Below are 19,988 nucleotides of genomic sequence, written 5' to 3'. Positions count from 1 at the left end.
CTGATCCTTGCGAAGTCCGACTTAAGCATTCCTCTGTCACAGAAATGATTCTCCTCTGTGCACGAATTTGTCGTTAGCTACCTTTAATATCGTACATTTCAAGCAAGCTCAACAACAAATTCCGGAACACCACAGCAAAGTTACATCAAACTATTTTAAATACAAAATTCAACAGAATCTGTCTTTCACATAATGTAATACCTGAATGAGATTTTCACTCTGCAGCGGAGTGTGCGCTGATATGAAACTTCCTGGCAGATTAAAACTGTGTGCCCGACCGAGACTCGAACTCGGGACCTTTGCCTTTCGCGGGCAAGTGCTCTACCAACTGAGCTACCGAAGCACGACTCACCCCCGCTACCCACAGCTTTACTTCTGGAAGGTAGGAGACGAGATACTGGCAGAAGTAAAGCTGTGGGTACCGGCCCTGAGTCGTGCTTCGGTAGCTCAGTTGGTAGAGCACTTGCCCCCGAAAGGCAAAGGTCCCGAGTTCGAGTCTCGGTCGGGCACACAGTTTTAATCTGCCAGGAAGTTTCAATGTAATACCTAATTATATACCTTAAATGTAAACAGTATGTCACCTGCAGCCCACCGTGCCAAACACAAAGCTGAAATTGAGTGGCTGAAGCAAGAAATTAGATACCTACATACAAAAAAGCAGGAACTATTCAAAATTCACCTGGAAATAGGAAATCACATCAAAATCTCTGAAATATTTAATTATATCATGAATAAGTCAAACAAAACACATAAACATGAATAAAAACCAAATGCCTCTTAAAACAAAATGAAATCATTCCACATAAAAATAGAAAGCAAACAAACCACACATTCCACAAACGTCTGGTCAACCTTACTGACATACAGCTATCTAACCAAGAAATAAATTTTCTAGAAACAGGCCAAAAATACAATGTCAACACACACATTACACACAAGGCAGTGGAGAATCTCATCACAGAAAGTTAATATATCATAAAACAACAAGAACGAAACAGTAATCCAAACATCAATGCAGGTCTGACAAGAGAATTGCAGAAGAAATAAGATACACAATCAAGGAAAACAAGAACAACATATTGACAGGAACAAAAACTGAAGAAGAAAAATGAAAAACAAACTTAAAAACCACGAGGCCCTCATTACAAGAGCAGACAAGGGCAGTACCATGATAATTATAAAACAGGATGAATACAAATTTCTGGAAGACAACGTCATAACGAAGCTAACCAGGGAACCAACACAAAGATACCAGAAAAACACACAAACACTTCTAAAAAACGTTTCACACATATTCACAAAACAGAAAGCGAAATGGCTGAAGCAAAAGAACCCCCAAGCACCCACACTGAACGGCCTACTAAAGCTCCACAAGGTGAGCATTCAGATCACCCGTTGTCAACTTCAGAAGTGCACCTACATACCACTTAGCCAGATAAATGCACACATACGTACAGAAAGATTACACATACACATACACAGATAACAGATACATGCATAACACCGAAGAGCTGATACAAAAAATCAAAGACATCAACGTACCCACAATAGCCACACTCACATCATTTGACATCACATCCATGTACACCAATACCCCCACCACAGAAACCATCAACATTATCAAACAACAGTTAGAGGAACAGGCAGAAATTCCCAAACCCCACATAAAAGAAATAGCTAGCATTCTAAAACTAATCACAGAGCAATCAGTTCTACTCACAAGAAGATGGACTTCCAATGGGGTCACCAGTCAGTGGACTTCTAGGCAACATTTTTCTTAATCAGATTGAAAATAAAATATTTGAAACAATAGAAGAACCCAAACAATACCAGATAATATATTGGTATCGTTATGTAGATGATGTCATATGCCTTCTAGATGAAACATCAAGTCGCATCCAACAACTCCATAGTGATGTGAGCAAAGTCTACCCAAAAATAAAATTCACCTTAGAAACAGAAAACAACAAAATGTTAAATTTCCTTGACCTCACAATATACAGAGACAACAACCAACACCAATTCTACATATTCAGGAAAGCACCCACCACCAGTACAACCATTCACAAACATTACAATCATCCGACTCCACACAAACTAGACGGTTTCCAATATATGCTACACATACTGAACAAAACTCCACTCATTGAAAGCAACTATGACAATGAATTACAGACAATCAGACAAATAGCTGTAGAGAATTGATATGACACAAACACTATAGATAACCTGAACCACAAAATTAAAAAAGACTCCCAACGCACAAAAGCACATCTGATAGACAGCGACAGTGATAGTGACAACTCAAAACACTGAACTTGACAATGAAGAAGATGACGAAAAAGAAATCGTAAGTGAAACATAATGTAAATAGATTCACACACACACACACACAACCTTTCACATAAATGATTAATCTCAGACATTGCCACAACAGTTTGGAAATCGTAATTTTGCGTAAATGTTTTGCCCACATTAAGCTGGATATAGTTTCAGGTGACGAACTGTAAAGAAAAACAGACACTATAAAAATGTAATACAGCAGGAAAACCACACCATGTGGTAAGAAGGTATCAATACACAATTTTATGTGCCCCTCAAAAACCTGTAATTACGATTTAGGAACTAATATTTGTATGTATTTAAATAGTGAAGAACAATCCTTATGCTTAATAGCCACAACAATAAAAAAAACATTGATGCTGCAACTGCAGTGAAACATGTCCGGGACAAAAGCAAAATAGTGTTTTGCTAAAGGTGAACCCCACTCAAAAACATATGTTATCGTATAGTTATAGCATTGGGAAGATTCTAGTTACCACGCATCCATGCGAATCAGTGTTACCATTTGTACGAGAACTACGACTAGTTTTCAGAACTGCCACAATAATTTGCCAATGAGAATACGGCTTCTGGTTCTATGCTGCAGTTTGTCACAATGGACCTTGATCCTGTCGAAAATCTCCGTGGCGTCCATGATGACGCTCCCTCAATGGATGCACTGGCTGAAGGGAGCTTCAGCGGGTGTTTTCAGTGAGAGCGACGTTCCTGAATGGGGGTAATTGGGGGGAGCATTAGGAGGAAGAGATTAGTGTAACATTCCGTCGACAGCGAGGTCATTAGAGACGCAGCACAAGCTCGGATTAGGGAGGGATGGGAAGGAAATCGTCCGTGCACTTTCAAAGGAACCATCCCGGCATTTGCCTGAAGCGATTTAGGGAAATCACAGAAATCTAAATCAAGGTGGCCGGACGCGGGTTTGAACCGTCGTCCTCCCGAATGCGATTGAGTTCCTGTCGGACCGAATTGATGAGGTCATCGGTCCATAGGCTCACACACTACTTAATCTAACTTAAACTAACTTACGCTAAGGACAACACACACACCTATGGCCAAGGGAGCACTCGAACCTCTGACGGGGGGACCCGAGCGAAACGTGGCAATGCGCCGTAGGCCACACGGCTACCCCACGCGGCGACTGGGAAAAGAGGGTGGCCTACAAGGTATGGCTGGTGATGGACTGGTGCTGCTATGACGTTGTGCTAAGGTGTTGGATTCTGGAGTGGGTGAGTTAGTGGTATCGGCAGATAGGGTAATGGGTACTAATAGGAAGCGAACGGGTGAATGGTACGAGACAGATGTGGCGCATTATCTCCGAGTCCAGGTCGTATGAGGTATTAAATTTAATAAATGAAGAAAGAAAATATAAAAATGTATCCTTAGGAGATGGTACCACGAAAAAACACTATTTCGCTTGGTGATCACGTTATTTGAGAGAGGTGAAATGATCTCTGATTTCAAGAAGCGTATGGTATTTCCAGTTCCAAAGAAGCCAGGAACTGATACGTGTGAAGCTTACCAACCCATTAGTCCGATAATTCGTGGTTGCGAAATGCTGGCACGAATTATTTACAGAAGCACGAAAAACTGATATAAGCCGACCTCGAGTAAGATCAATTAGGAATCCGGAGGAGAGGAGGAACAGCCGAGACGTTAATGACACTACGATTTATCAACGATGGCAAACCTAGGATTACAGCAGTTATTGGTTTATAGAATGCTTATGGCACTGTTGATTGAAATACATTCCTTGAAGTTTTTGAATCAGTAGAGATGAAATACAGGGTGCATTAAGTGTGATAAGAGTCGAAGGACATTAAATGGAGACAGTAGTTGAGAAAGTAGTGAGACGGGGTTGTTGCCTACCCCTGATGTAATTTTGACCGTACACTGAATAAGCAGTGAAGAAAACAAAAAAGGCATTTGAAAAGGAAGTTATGGTTCATCGAGAAGAAATAAAAGTATGAGGTTTACGGATGACACTTAATTTCTCTGGGAGACGGCAGAGGAATTGGAAGATCAACTGACTAAAATTTACAGTATCTTGAAAAGAAGTTATAAGACGAATATCAACGAAAATAAAACATACACCACTGGCCATTAAAATTGCTACACCAAGAAGAAATGCAAATGACAAACGGGTGTTCATTGGACAAATATATTATACTAGAACTGACATGTGATTACATTTTCACGCAATTTGAGTGCATACATCCTGAGAAATCAATACCCAGAACAACCACCTCTGGCCGTAATAACCGTCTTGATACGCCTGGGCACTGAGTCAAACAGATCTTGGATGGCGTGTACAGGTACAGCTGGCCATGCAGCTTCAACACGATACCACAGTTCATCAAGAGTAGGGACTGGCGTATTGTGACGAGCCAGTTGCTCGGCCACCATTGACCAGACGTTTTCAATTGGTGAGAATGTGCTGGCCAGGGCAGCAGTCGAACATTTTCTGTATCCAGAAAGGCCTTTACAGTACCTGCAACACACGCTCGTGCATTATCCTGCTGAAATGTAGAGTTTCACAGGGATCGAATGAAGGGTAGAGCCATAGGTCGTAACACATCTGAAATGTAACGTCCACTGTTCAAAGTGCCGTCAATGTGAACAAGAGGTGACCGAGAAGTGTAACCAGTGGCACCTCATACCATGACGCCAGGTGATACGCCAGTACGGCGATGACGAATACACGCTTCCAATGTGCGTTCACTGCGATGTCGCCAAACACGGATGTGACCATCATGATGCTGTAAACAGAACCTGGATTCATCTGAAAAAATGACGTTTTGCCATTCGTGCACCCAGGTTCGTCGTTGAGTACAACATCGCAGGCGCCCCTGTCTGTGATGCAGTGTCAAGGGTAAACGCAGTCATTGTCTCCGAGCTGATAGCCCATGCTGCTGCAAACGTCGTCGAACTGTTCGTGCAGATGATTGTTGTCTTGCAAACGTCAACATCTGTTGACTCAGGGATCGAGAGGTGGCTGAACGATTCGTTACAGCCATGCGGATAAGATACCTGTCATCGCGACTTGTAGTGATACGTGGCCGTTGGGATCCAGCACGGCGTTCCGTATTACCCTCCTGAACCCACCGACGACATATTCTGCCAACAGTCATTGGATCTTGACCAACACGAGCAGAAACGTCGCGACACGATAAACCGCAATCGCGATAGGCTACAATCCGACATTTATCAAAGTCGGAAACGTGGTAGTACGCATTTATCCTCCTTACACGAGGCATCACAAGAACGTTTCACCAGGCAACGCCGGTCAACTGCTGTTTGTGTATGAGAAATCGGTTGTAAACTTTGCTCATATCAGCACGTTGTAGGTGTCGCCACCGGCGCCAACCTTGTGTGAATACTCTGAAAACTAATCATTTGTATATCACAGCATCTTCCTGTCGGTTAAATTTCGCGTTTCTAGCACGTCATCTTCGTGGTGCAGCATTTTTAATGGCCAGTAGTGTATGTAACGAAGTGTAGTATGTGAGTGAGAATGAGCACATTAACTTAGCAAATGAGACGCAAAAAGTTGTCGAACAGTTTTGATATTTGGGCAGCAAGCTAAGTGACGATTGCCAATGTAGAAAGGATATAAATGTATGCGTCTGGAAGACGTTACCGAAAGTATCTGGAGCCTTGCCTTGTGTGGAAGTGAAACGTGGACGGCATGTAGTGCAGATAATAGAAGCTCTTGAAATGTCAATGTTGAAGATCAGTTGGGTAGATTGCGTAACAGATGAAGGGGCTGTTGTTGTGGTCTTCAGTACAGAGACTGGTTTGATGCAGCTCTCCATGCTACTCTATCCTGTGCAAGGTTCTTCATCTCCCAGTACCTACTGCAACCTACATCCTTCTGAATCTGTTTAGTGTATTCATCTCTTGGTCTCCTTTTACGATTCTTACCCTCCACGCTGCCCTCCAATACTAAATTGGTGACCCCTTGATACCTCAGAATATGCCCTACCAACTGATCCCTTGTTCTAGTCACGTTGTGCCACAAATTTCTCTTTTCTCCAATTCGATTCTGTACCTCCTCATTAGTTACGTGATCTACCCATCTAATCTTCAGCATTCTTCTGTAGCACCACAAAAAAATGGTTCAAATGGCTCTGAGCACTATGGGACTTAACTTCTAAGGTCATCAGTCCCCTAGAACTTACAACTACTTAAACCTAACTAACCTAAGGACATCACACACATCCATGCCCGAGGCAGGATTCGAACCTGCGACCGTAGCTGTCGCGCGGTTACAGACTTTGACACCTAGAACCGCTCGGCCACCCCGGCTGGCCGTAGCACCACATTTCGAAAGCTTCTATTCTCTTCTTGTCTAAACTATTTATCGTCCATGTTTCACTTCCGTACATGGCTACACTCCATACAAATAGTTTCAAAAACGACTTCCTGACACTTAAATCTATACTCTATGTCAGGGCTTAGGGGTCCGCCGGCTCTTTCTAGGGGGTCCGCGGCCACCTTTCACCAAATCGTCTAAAATAATGAGTAAAATTATTGAATAAAAATGTGAAAATCAAATTCATCACTATTTTTTTCGTGTGAAAGACATGTGTACTTTACTTAAGGTCGTATCCCCAAGCGGCCTTTGTGGTTCGTAAGTGAGACGTATACACAGTTTAGTGCTTCTCTGATCGACTGTTTCGCAACAATACGGGGGTCGTTTGTGCGCCGGCTCACGGCGCTAGATGCGCTGAAACCTTTTACGCATGCGCGGAGCGAGCTTTGTCGACCAATCACAGCGGTCGCTGGCACGTATGCGGCCCCAGGCATCATTAAATGTTAAACTTGCTTTGTCAGTGCACTACCTATTTCATAATTCGATTTTTGACCAGTTTATTACTTCTAACATGGATCGGTGACTGAAGTCAGAATCATTGAAGAAGGGTGCAGTTTCTCCATCGCCTGCACAACAAGGGAAGTTTCCAGTTGAAATGAATGAGGAGTGAGGACGACCAAAGGAAGACTTTACATGCATTTGAACATTGTTCTTCAGATTTCACGAAAAACCACACACACACACGCACACACACACACACACACACACACACACACACACACACACACACACACACACACACGACTATTACGAAATATGCATGCTCCTTACACAGCAGTAGCTAAATAGTGGAAGTGAACACACCATAAGTGGCAGCTTGTCAACAGCGAACAGTTTGGACGTGACGTTGATTGCTCTTGGAGGAAGACAGCTCCATCGCGTGAAATTTCAATTACCAAGTAATTTTATTCAGGCTATAGTGTTTTGAACAAAGTAAGTAAATCCAATAGTAACTGTCTGGATACAGTGGGAATTCAAATTGAATCGTTAATTTCAAGTTGTTTTGATTCATCTCTAAACCAAAGACTATTCAGTTCCCATGGGTTTCGCTCTGAAATGTAAAGTTACTGTGCTCTTGACTGACTAGGGGTCCGCCATGGATTTTCAAGTGAAGAAGGGGTCTGCCAGATGAAAAGGTTGGGAAACCCTGCTCTATGTTAAAAAATGAAGGGTACTCAGTCGAAATGAGGAGAAAGGATTACAAGAAGGCGTCAGTTCTGTAGGATACGTGCTGAGCCCTCAATGAACAGTCGCTGAGGTAATGTAAGTAAGAGGGTAACACAGTGTTGTGTACATAGTTCCGCGTAGTCAGCGAGTACACAACTCTCCCAATAGGGCGCGCCCCGCTAAGCACAACAGCGCAGGTACAGCGCTCGTCTGTCTCCACACTACGAGATGGCGCTGTCTTAAAGACGGACCAAATTCTGCTTCCGCCCATCCGCGTATTAATATGTAACGCAGCCAATGAGATTGCTGCTAACGTAGAACCTTTTCTCCTCGCGGATCACACTCGCGCAGTGATACCTGAACGCGCGAGGTATTATAACGAGTGTACAGACGTCCGATTAGTGAGTCTGCATTAGTCTGCATTAGTGTGTACCAGTCTATAGTCAAGTTTCAGTCTGCACCTAATAAGATTACCATATTCCTGTACATAGCCATGAAGATAAATGACTAGACACTTTGTCCAGTATCAAAGATATGTGAGAATAAGATTAATGTACCCAGACCAAAGGAACTTCAGACTGTCAGTTGTAAACAGCATCCAGAATCAAGTTAAGTAATTTCTATGCTTTTTATTATTTTAATAAATGTGTGTGAAAATTAATCAAGTTCTGTTTACAGTTGGTCACCGTCAATCTGCTACTCTAAGCGTGCAAGTGACATTTCTATCGTCTGACCTAACGGCAGAAGACAAACACGCCACGATAAGACTACGAGACATATTGCTGACACTCGCCTACTTCGTTAGAGCGACAAGTCAAATAATCTGATGGTGTGTGTACCGAAGGTCTTACAGTGCACACACCACACACAGGCAGGAAGATGAAGTGGATATAGGTTACAGTAGTTATTTAAAGATGAATAAGCTCACACAGGATAGTCCAATATGTAGAGCTGCATCGAGCCAGTCTTTGGACTAAATACCACACCAACAATAGCACAAAGTGCACTTCTATCAGGAATAGACAAGTGGAGATATCAGTAGCATCCATCGGATGCCGGTCCTATTGGAAATGCGGGCACATCTGTAGAGACGCCGCTGTAAGAACCGGCCCGGCCTCCGCGACGGCCCATTCATGCGGTCGGAGTCTGCGCTCTCGGCCGCGGGGAGCGCTGAGGGCGCCAGCGGCGGAGCTCGGCGGCTGCCTCCGCGGCGTCAGTCGGCCGCGGACAGCCGCGCGGGGAGCCCACGCGCTCAGCTTTCGTCGTGCACACGTGTCACCGCCATGCGCACTCCGCGACCGCGCTCCTCGAACCCGCGCCGCGACGCTGCCGCGAGCCGCGACGGGCGCGTCGGCTGACGCCGTGCCGCACACATGGTGCGCGCCGCGGGCCTCTATGCCCACACGTGTCCGGTGACGGGGCTGCCCGCTACTCGCTCCTCGCAGGATGTGTGCCAGTCCGAGCTGCCGGCGCTGCGCCACAGCTGCTGCCCGATCGGCCGGAGACGCCGATCCGACATCCGGAATCCCGCTCGCCTACCTTCCTCGTCGAGACCGTGTCACTTCTCACGTGTGACAGCCGCGTCCCAACCTCGGACGTCGACGCTGCCTGTCGCCGTCGGTAACCCAGTAATTTGTTTAGGACGCTAGGCGTGAAGTACTCGTCGTAACGGAGGACTGTGCGATCCAGCACGCGCCACGAGAGGACGCCGCTGCGGCGACAGATCGTGAGCCCGTTCGCGAAATGGCACTGACATAAGTGAGACCGTAATCTGAACGGGGCTATAAATAACCGCCGACTCGTTTGTGTGGCGCAAAAAACAGTGTTAGGAATCGGCGGTGGTGTGGCGTGTGGTTTTTGCTCGGGGCCCGGCAGGGCGACGGCAGAGCGTTCGGTGGGCGTGCGCGGCGCGGCAGGTGGCGATGCGGCCGGCGGCATGAGCAGGCCGGCATGGCGGCTCGCCTAGCCCATGGCGCGCCTCTACCGGTCGCGCTCGCTGCCCCAGCTGGCGCCGGCCGCGGCGGCACCGGGGGCGGCGGCTTGCGCCGGCGGTGTCGGGGGCGGAGCCGGAGGCGGCGGGGGCGGCGGGGGCGCCGCGGCGGGCCGCCTGCTCGTCGCCGAGCTGCGCCAGCTGCTCACGCTCAAGCAGCACTACTACCCCGAGGGCGGCTGGGGCTGGGTCGTCGTCACGGCCGCCGTGCTCGTCCAGCTGCTGGCCCACGGCCTGCACACCGCTTCCGGTGTGCTGCTCACGCAGGTCCTCACCTTCTTCGGCGACGACGCCAACGAGATCGACGTCGGTGAGTCTTTCCGCTCCTGGTATCGCCGACTTCGCTGCAGCGCTTTCTTCGTATCTCCGTTGTTTCGTTGCACTAAACAGCGAAAGAGTAAAGGTTCTTCGAGTCGAGACACATTCCCTCGTGACAGTCCAGTTTCTTCACGCAATAATACCACTATTATAGTGAACTGAACTGGACGCATTGTCTGAAGCTTACATTGAAGACAACACTTCTAAAGAATACAGATGGTCACATTTTGTTATTCATTTTCTTTGTTTGTGAAGTTTATTTGTAGCTGCCACATGGTGTGTTTCATCAGAGGCTGGTTAACTCAGTCTCAATGTAGACAGGTGTAATGTGCTGCCAATACATAGAAAGAAAGATCCCTTATCATTTAGCTACAATATAGCAGGTCAGCAACTGGAAGCAGTTAATTCCATAAATTATCTGGGAGTAGGCATTAGTAGTGATTTAAAATGGAATGATCATGTAAAGTTGATCTCGGTAAAGCAGATGCCAGACTGAGATTCATTGGAAGAATCCTAAGGAAATGCAATCCGAAAACAAAGGAAGTGGGTTACAGTACGCTTGTTCGCCCACTGCTTGAATACTGCTCAGCAGTGTGGGATCCGTTCCAGATAGGGTTGATAGAAGAGATAGAGAAGATCCAACGGAGAGCAGCGCGCTTAGTTACAGGATCATTTGGTAATCGCGAAAGCGTTACGGAGGTGATAGACAAACTCCAGTGGAAGACTCTGCAGGAGAGACGCTCAGTAGGTCTGTACGGGCTTTTGTTGAAGTTTCGAGAACATACCTTCACCGAGGAGTCAAGCAGTATATTGCTCCCTCCTACGTATATCTCGCGAAGAGACCATGAGGATAAAATCGGAGAGATTAGAGCCCACACAGAGGCATACCGACAATCCTTCTTTCCACGAACAATACGAGACTGGAATAGAAGGGAGAACCGATAGAGGTACTCAAGGTACTCTCCGCCACACACCGTCAGGTGGCTTGCGGAGTATGGATGTAGATGTAGATGTAGAACGTCAGGGACACGTTCGTCCAGCACTAGTGGAGGAAGACGCGCTGCGAACCACGGGAAGCCATACTGATAAAAGTCAGAGTACAGCAGGTTTCGTGAAGAGTCCAGCGATTCACTATTTTGTTCCCCATAAGAAAAGTAAAGGTAAAGCTCCTACCAAGCTAATGGCTGGTTTGAATACCACAATTCTGTACTGAGAATGGTGCTGTTGGAGGTGGTGCTCCCTTACCTTCTTACGACCTTTGATCAGACTTAGCCAACCACGGGGACCTACAGTTTAGCGTTGACTTCGAAATGTCTTTCAAATTGGCTTTTTTCTCCCAGAGCGGGGAGGGGGCCTTATGGAGGGGGGTTGTGAAGGGTCAGCCACCTCTGTTTCAAAAAAAAAAATCGTAAAGAAAAAGACACCACATTTGCATTCCTCACGGCTACAAAGACAGACGTAGCAGTTCACTACCAGTGCATTTGATTCATACTGACTAGTAGCAAATGCTCTAAGAATAATTATTTTTCGTGAAACCTCAAAACTATTTTTCTTCCAGTCTATTTCCTCGGATATCATTCGCTAATGCAAAAGGGCAGTGGTGAGGTGTTTGATAGTGGCACGCTATATATACAGTCATTCTGCATAAGGAAGGGTGCTGAAGAATTACAAAAAAGGATGCTAGATGTTAGTATACTGCAGAAACGTTTTTCAAATCTTTGCGACCGTTAACTGGTGCCGTTCAAACAAGGACGGGCAATATGCTGTAATGCCTGCAAATATGCAGCCAATAATTGGCCACTGAACAGAGGTTATACTGTACACCAGAGTGGACAACTGCTTCAGAAAAACACATGGTACGTCGTGACTCTTGTAAATGTCGCCATCTATGGATGAGCCTCTTCAGGGATGAAAAGTAGATAAATAAATATCTGCTACTAGCAGAAGAAAAACATGACTACTACAGCCATCTTCAGTTTAAGTCGCAGGTGCTGCTGTTAGTTCCTTCTACAGCAGACAAGCGAGTTTTAATGTAATACTAACTACAAAAGTACGCTATGGTGATGTCGACATCACAGTGATTGCTTCTATCTGGAACTCATTCGCAATACCCAACTCGCGTCATCGGCAGTCTGAGTTACTCTTACATAGTCTGTTCAGTTACGTCTCAAAGCAACTGTAATGTAAAAAGAAAACGACCTATATGCAGCAGACATTTGCGCGGAGCCTACTCACCGATGCCAAATGGCTTCCAGAGAGGGAAAACGGCTGTCCTGATAACCACTGAGGCCTACCTGCCCTAGGGTCACGCAACAGGAAAAAAAATCATATACTGCTTCCAAATTAGGCCGCAAACTGGCAAGGTACTCTCCCTATGCGGGAGGCAACTAGTCGTTAGACTGAAGGAAATTAATACAGGAAATGGAACTACTGGCTTCACGTACAGGCTTTCTCAGCCGTCAAATTATTTGTTAGCGGGACGAGACTCTCTCTCTGAACAACAAAATAGCTGTATCGACACAGACGCCATCGGGATGGTAAACGATGGAAAGCATATACATACCCAGGGCAGATTTATAAATTAGTTCCAGATGTGGTAGTCACTACGTGGTCCAATACGTTTTCTGCTCAAGGTACATAGCTCAACAGGCATAGCATTGATGCTTTCAAATAAACGATATGAAATTTCGTAAACAAATATACAAGGTGGTTATAATTAAACTTTCGCTGCTTGAGAGGGCCCCATGAAAAAGGAGTTATCGTATGAGAATGAAACTTTGTGGAAACATTTGTAAAGACATGCAGAAGGGAAATAACGAAGAAACCACTTGAAGAAACATTTTAGTCTCCAAATAGGTTGGTTATCATTTGTTAACTGTGCAGAAGGGAAATAACGAAGAAACCACTTGAAGAAACATTTTCGTCTCCACATAGGGTGGTTATGGTTTGTTAACTGTGTACCATGCGTACGTTCCAGGTAACAAACGTTGCTCAATGTGCCGATCATCTGCATCCACGACAACTTGGAACTGCACTAGAAATTCCTCTACTGCTGCCCGAGACAACAGTGGAGAATGTAATGTTCAGCTGTCGTGACGCAGCTCGTGCACTGCTCGAAAATGGCACATTGCGTCCAGCACTCTCAGTCATGACAACAGTAACGTCTTCAACAATTTATGGCGCAACTGTCCGTCGGCCTTTCCCAGGAGTAATTCCCATATCGCCAGTTAATTCCAACTTCCGGTGTGGAAAGAGGATCGATCCGTATTCCTTTAATGCATCGATAGTGCCGAGGAGCAGAAGCATTATTACTGTTGTTTTGATAAAACAGATATACGAGTAAAGCCCTACTCAACTTGTGCAGAACCATGTTGACTGACTGCAACTGTAATGCACACTGATGCCTGTGTTTCAACCCTACGTCTCCGTACCAGTATCGTCGGCTAACGGCAAATCAAGACACTAATATTACTAACAACGCAAATCCTGCAGCGCATACTCTGCAAATCATTCCCATGAAGATGGGTAGCTATACGGTGAATAGTTCACCGTCTACAGTGGCTCAAGTAGCAAAAGTTTAATTAGAACGTAGCTACAAAATACCATATTTTATTCTAAAACAGAAATTTTAGTTGCTCCTCCGTCTTCCGCAGTAGTATGAGCGAACAATGTTCATAAAACTCTGAGGCAAACTATGATTCGATACGCGTCATGTAACTGAGTATTATTAGGGATATGTGACACTTCCTACTATAGTTTTCGTTAGCATTTCGGTTACAGAGCAACCTTCCACCTTTGGAGCAATAATCATCACAATCCATTGCGTGTTACGCTGTTTCTTGCGCTGCCAACAGGACTCAGAGCTGTATACTAGTTTTAGCTCTTCAAGCGATGATCGTCTGCTCCAGTTCTAACTTTTGGGGAAGAAAGCAGTAATGAAGTCTTGGAAAATGTGGGTGCTGTCAATACAGGAGCGCAAACAAACATCAGTGGGAACAAACTTGCACTGAAAAAAACGAAAATATGTTCTGAGGCACAGTGGTTAAACATTCGGCTCGTATTTGGAAATACCATGGTTGAGATCCCCGTCTTGCCATCCTGACTGAGGTTTGCCCCGGTTCCTTAAATCGCCACAGGCGAATGTCAGCATTCCTCTTTCTAGGGGCCATTTTTTATTTCCTACGATCCTCTTGTGCAGTCCGAGTTTGTTCTGTGTGCCTGTCACGGTGGTAATGGTCGTCGTAATCCACCAACATCTCAATTCTGACTATCGGCTTCTCCTGTAACAGGAAACCTAGCGTTTATTTCGTGTTCTCAAACACTGTACGATTTAGTGCTTTTCATGTTCACTGGAAGTAAAGCTGTAGGAAGAGCTGTGGAAAGTCTTAGAAACAATCGCTGCAAACGTCTTAAATCTTAATATCACAGCGACCCTACTGAAATATCTTGAATCTCGCACGGAGCGACGTGAAGTTGTGCTGAGACACTGGTCTTTCGTTCAGGAAGGAAGGAGGATTAGGATTTAACGTCCCGTCGACAACGAGGTTATTAGAGACGGAGCTCAAAGTAGGGGTGTGTCAATGATGGGATATGAAATCGGCTGTTCCCTTTAAAGGAATCATCCACGCATTCGCCTGCAGCGATTTAGGCAAACCACGGAAAACCTAAGTCTGGATAGCCGGAAGCGGATTCGATTTATCGTCCCCGTGAATGCGAATCGATTGTGCTAACCACTGCGCCACCTCGATGAGTTTGCGTTCAAGAGCGCGTGTGTTTGATTCCCTCTCCGGCCGTCAAGATTTAGGTTTCCCGTGGTTTCCCTAAATCGTTTAAGGCAAAGGCCCGGATAGTTCCTTTTTCATCTTTCCCCAAATCCGAACTTGTGCTCCATCTCTGATGACTTGGTCGTCGACAGAACTTTAAACCCTAACCTTACTTTCTTCTTTCTATACTATAAATTTTTACACATGAAATTAATATTCAGAACTGAACTTTATGCTCATGTTCCAGAGTTATTGCTGAAAAATTAATACAGTTTTAGATACAAACTGAAATTTTCATTATTTTTTCAGCTTACAAATGACGACACATCAGAGGGCACAAAGATGCTGCTGCACCTAAGAAATCACTGAAACGGTCTCCGGTGCCAAGGAGGATGCTCGGCGTCAAAAATCCGTCGCTCGATTGTGTCGATATTTTCTGGCGCCAAAATACGGCTCGCTGACTAATCGATGCTTTGCAGCTGTAGGCACCGTCTTTGCCAGACGTGCGCAACGAGCAGCTTCGTCCACAAAGAACTACCAGGAAAATAATGGAGCTAGGCATCCTATTTCTCCGCAATCTACGTTGGAAGGTTTTATCGCTCTAGGCTGTGGGGCAAAAAGCCAGTATACGTCCCAGTTCCATAATATGTTGCAGTACATCGCTCAGTCCCCTTAGAGTGACATTAATATTCGGCTACCTCTCTTTCTTTGAAATTAACATAGCACGAACTGAGAACACTAATATCAAACACTTAAAAAGCGCAGATAGCTGTGCATAACTTAACGCCTGCGTATAAATGAAATTAGCGCCACACTTCTTGGCAGAAGACACTGGTGCGCGTCCGTTTAAATATTCGACCATATCGTTTGTTTATCAGCTTAGCGGGTTTTTGTCTCCGCAAAACAAAACAAAGAAATCTGTGTTTCAGGACTGCGAGTTACTACTGAAAACTGTACGCAACACCAGGAGAGAGAAAAAGAAAGCTACTAGCTAAATCACACATATTTTTGACACTTGTTTCGTCACTTATTTATTTTGACAACCTATAATCTAGTATTACCGGTAAAGAGGTGTTTTTCATACCGGTAAGAGCATAAACAATATACAATTCGAGGAAATTAAATGCCAATGTTAAATATACAAAATAATATGTTTACAGTCGTAGAACACTAAAATAAATAAAACTGGCAGATCCATTGATAGTAGGTTATAGCTTAACAAAAATTGATTGAAAATTCAATCAAATTTGGCAGTATAGAGAAGTAGAGAGTAACCGAAATCTTTTTTCATTCAGTAGGTGTTCGGGACGGTTTTTGTGGTGCTTCTTTATATCCAGGGTTTCAACTAGAGACAGTTTCTGTTAAATATGCCGAAAGTCCAGTATTTCCACATTTTCTATAGAACTATGGTTTGCAGACACAACTGGACAGAGGTGGAGTCTGTTATCTGCAGATTCCAGTGGATGTAGAAATTGAAGAAGTGAACAAAAATTGTCTGTGACAATTCAGTTTTTCGCCGCAACGTCCTTGATTAAACGCTTCACGAAGTTCTTGCCGCGTCAGAGTTGTACTCAGTCTCAAACATTCGCCAACTTACTCTATCGTCATCGCTACCAATTTTCTTCAGTCAGAGACATCGGTATAATCTCTGGCAGCATAAGTAAGTTCCTTGACTTCGTAACGTCGCCATGACAGTTCGACCAATTGAATGAAGCGCCTAACAGCCCACTGATCTCTCTTGATGATGTCGACTGAGGAAGTTGTCGAAATCATGAGACTGAATGCAAATATGACGCTTCAAGAACTCAATGAACCATTTATTCAGGAAACTGGATCTGTTTAAAGTACTGGTTATCAGGGTACACAACATGTTCCATCCTGATCAGCTACTGGATGAACAAACAGTATTCAGTTATTCTCTACTCCTTGATACTGAAAGAAATCTGACAATGCCTAGTCCATTTTTGTTATGTTGTGCCTTACTATTAATGAATCTGATAGTTTTTATTTATTTTGGTGTTCCATTATTGTCAATGTATTTTTTAATTATTAGTATTAGCAGTTATTTTACTTAACGAATGTAAAGTCATTGCTGTTTATATTTATTGACTCTAATATGCACAACACCATATTTGCCAGTAACGCTAGACAGTGGGCTTATAACCGGAAATCTAAATTCCTCACAAGCGACTTCTAAACAAATTGTTTTCCTATGGAGTATCGTGGATTCCTTATTTACTCTCAGAAAGGTCACAGTTCGTAATTACTGACGGAAAGTCGTCGAGTAAAACATAATATCTGGTGTTCCCCAAGGAAATGTTACATTCCCTCTGTTCTTACTGATCTACAAAGGCGTCATAGGAGACAATCTGAGTAGCCTTCTTAGATTGTTTACAGATGACGCTGTCATTTGCCGTCTCATTAGGTCATCAAATGGTCCAGACGAACTGCAAAATGGTTTGACAACATAACTGTATGGTGCAGAAAGTGGCAATTGATTCTATATCATTGAAAATGTGAAGTCATCCACATGAGCACAGTTAGATGATAAATCACACATATCTAAAGGCTATACCCTCAACTAAATACTTAGTGATTACAATTATAACTTAAATTACAAAAATATGCTTCAAATGGCTCTGAGCACTATGGGACTTAACTTCTGAGGTCATCAGTCCCCTATAACTTAGAACTACTTAAACCTAACTAACCTAAGGACATCACACACATCCATGCCCGGGGCAAGATTCGATCCTGCGACCGTAGCGATCGCGCGGTTGCAGACTGTAGCGCCTAGAACCGCTCGGCCACCCCGGCCGGCGTTTAAATTAAAACGATCACATAGATAGTCTTGTGGGGAAAGCAAACCAAATGCTGTGATTAATTGGGAGAACACTTAGCAACTGTAAGAGTTCTACCAAAGGGACTGCTTACACTACACTTTTCCGCTCTCTTCTGGAGTATTGTTGTGCGGTGTGGGATCCACATCAGATAGAATTGACGCAGGACATCGAATAAGTTCAAGGAAGGGCATCTCGTTTTGTATTATCGAGAGATAAGGGTGAGAGTTCCACGAATATGATGCACGAATTGGGCTGACAGTCATTAAAACAAAGACGTTTTACGCTGCGGCAGGACATTCTCATGAAATTTCAATTACAAACTTTCTCCTCAGTGTGTGGAAATATTTTGTTTGTGCCCGCCTACATAGGTAGAAATAATCATCATAATAAAATAACAGAAATCAGAGCTCGCACAGAAAGAGCTGTGACCCACACGGTCCCAGGGAAGCTGATGAGTAAAATTCAATTAATCTGATGGCAGAACTGTTGGAGAAGTATGGTAACAGAATAAATACGTCATGAAGGTTGTTTGCAGGTGATGCTGCCGTTCATCTTCTAGTAAAGTCATCAAAGGATCAAAAAAATTGCAAAAAGATTCAGGAAAGATATATATATATATGGTGCAAAAATTGGCATTAGACCCTAAATAATGAAAAGTGTGAGGGCATCCATATGAATGCTCGTAGGAATCTGTTAAACTTTTCATTTGTTGCAATATTCGATCGTAGTAGTCTGCGGAAACTGACTTGCAGTGTCAGCAGAAATGCGAACTCAGGTATAAAATACATATAATCTTTTTTTTACTACATGAAGCTTCTAAAAATTTTAATACATGGAGCTTCTAAAAATTGTGGTTTCTGACTTCTAATTCAACATTTTTTTCTGCAGATTGTTAGCAGAAGTATCTCTCAGACAACTTACAAAGAATAATTTATACAGATTTGACCAGTATTTTCTCCTTCAGAGTTAGATACTGCGGGAATTAATTTCTCAGCGGTAACAATGTTGCTTAGAGTACCCCTATGTAGTTATAGCCAACTAATATTGTGTGTTCCCTCGAGCTCTGTAGTACAGGGTTAATTCCCCTGCTGTGGCCGAGAAGTTCTTGAATCTCTTGTCGACCCTTGCTCAGGAGTCTGGGAATTCTGACATTGGCCGTTCAGTACATATTTTCTTTAATGTAGTTTGTTGTTAACAGTATGAGCTTATTCCCATGAATTAGCAGCTTTCACTCAGTTAACATTAGGCAGATATACAGCATGCGTTTGGATCGCTGCTAGTTGATTTTTGTCCAGAAAGGAATGCAGTAATCTGTTGCATCAATTTTCGGTTAGCTACCACAGGAACCAAAACTCTTACCAGTAATCAACGTACTTTGAGTTTTAAACTGAAGAACTTCCTCGTGGCCCATTCCTATTCTTTTGGGGAGTCCCTGGAAAAAATAGGCAAATTCCTGTGTTACATAGTTGACTATGCTAGTATATACTCAGCAGCTAGTCATTTAGTTTATCTATTTTATCTATCTTTTTTTATGTTAATTTCTTGTAGTGTGTCGTTCTATGACCGTGGGGATTTGCTACTCAATTAGGTCCTACGGAACTAGACGTGTAAAATAAAAATAAAAAACAGAGAGATGGCCCTGGACTGAGTCACTGAACTCAGGTACTTTCTGAGGTTTTACGAGGTGATTGATAATCAGTTTTTATAGGCACGGTTGATGATTACACTTTAAGTACAATATTTCGTGAATGGCCTAGTCGCGTTCGACAGGAACTACAAAAGATGGTCTTGGGTATACGGCGCCTGAACTCCAACTACCATCGTATTCGCACCAATTAATTTAGAGAAACCCTAGAAAATTTTCTCCTGACGGCCTCCCTGTGGGTTTGATAATACCGTTTCCCCTGTACACGCAAGTGTGACTTACAGCCTTTAACATCCCGTGGTCTGTAATATAGCGTCAGGTTGCTTAGCGTCAGTTATGAATACATAGAGAATTGCCCACTCCATCGGCGCGTATTCCTGCTCTTTTGTTTCTTGGGTCATCTCGAAAGATCATGTATCACCACTTCAAGAATAATACTTTTCGCGATCCACGATGCCTTCGTTGTAATATGTAGCAGCAGAGTTCGTCAATCACATCTGTGCTCACGGAGTATTCACGTAGAAAGAAGAAGTGTTAGAAAATCAAATTC

The 19,988-nt window shown here is 43.9% G+C and overlaps 1 non-coding gene across 1 annotated transcript; it reads left to right on the top strand.

The window, feature by feature from the left end:
- Window positions 1–435: 435 nt before the first annotated feature.
- Window positions 436–510, top strand: Trnas-cga. The gene has a single exon. It is a non-coding gene; the product is annotated as a tRNA-Ser (tRNA).
- Window positions 511–19,988: the final 19,478 nt, after the last annotated feature.

The sequence above is a fragment of the Schistocerca piceifrons genome, chromosome X, assembly GCF_021461385.2.
Source record: "Schistocerca piceifrons isolate TAMUIC-IGC-003096 chromosome X, iqSchPice1.1, whole genome shotgun sequence".
NCBI lineage: Eukaryota > Metazoa > Arthropoda > Insecta > Orthoptera > Acrididae > Schistocerca > Schistocerca piceifrons.
Note: the sequence above shows the minus strand (reverse complement) of the source record. Positions and strands in the feature narration are given on the sequence as shown.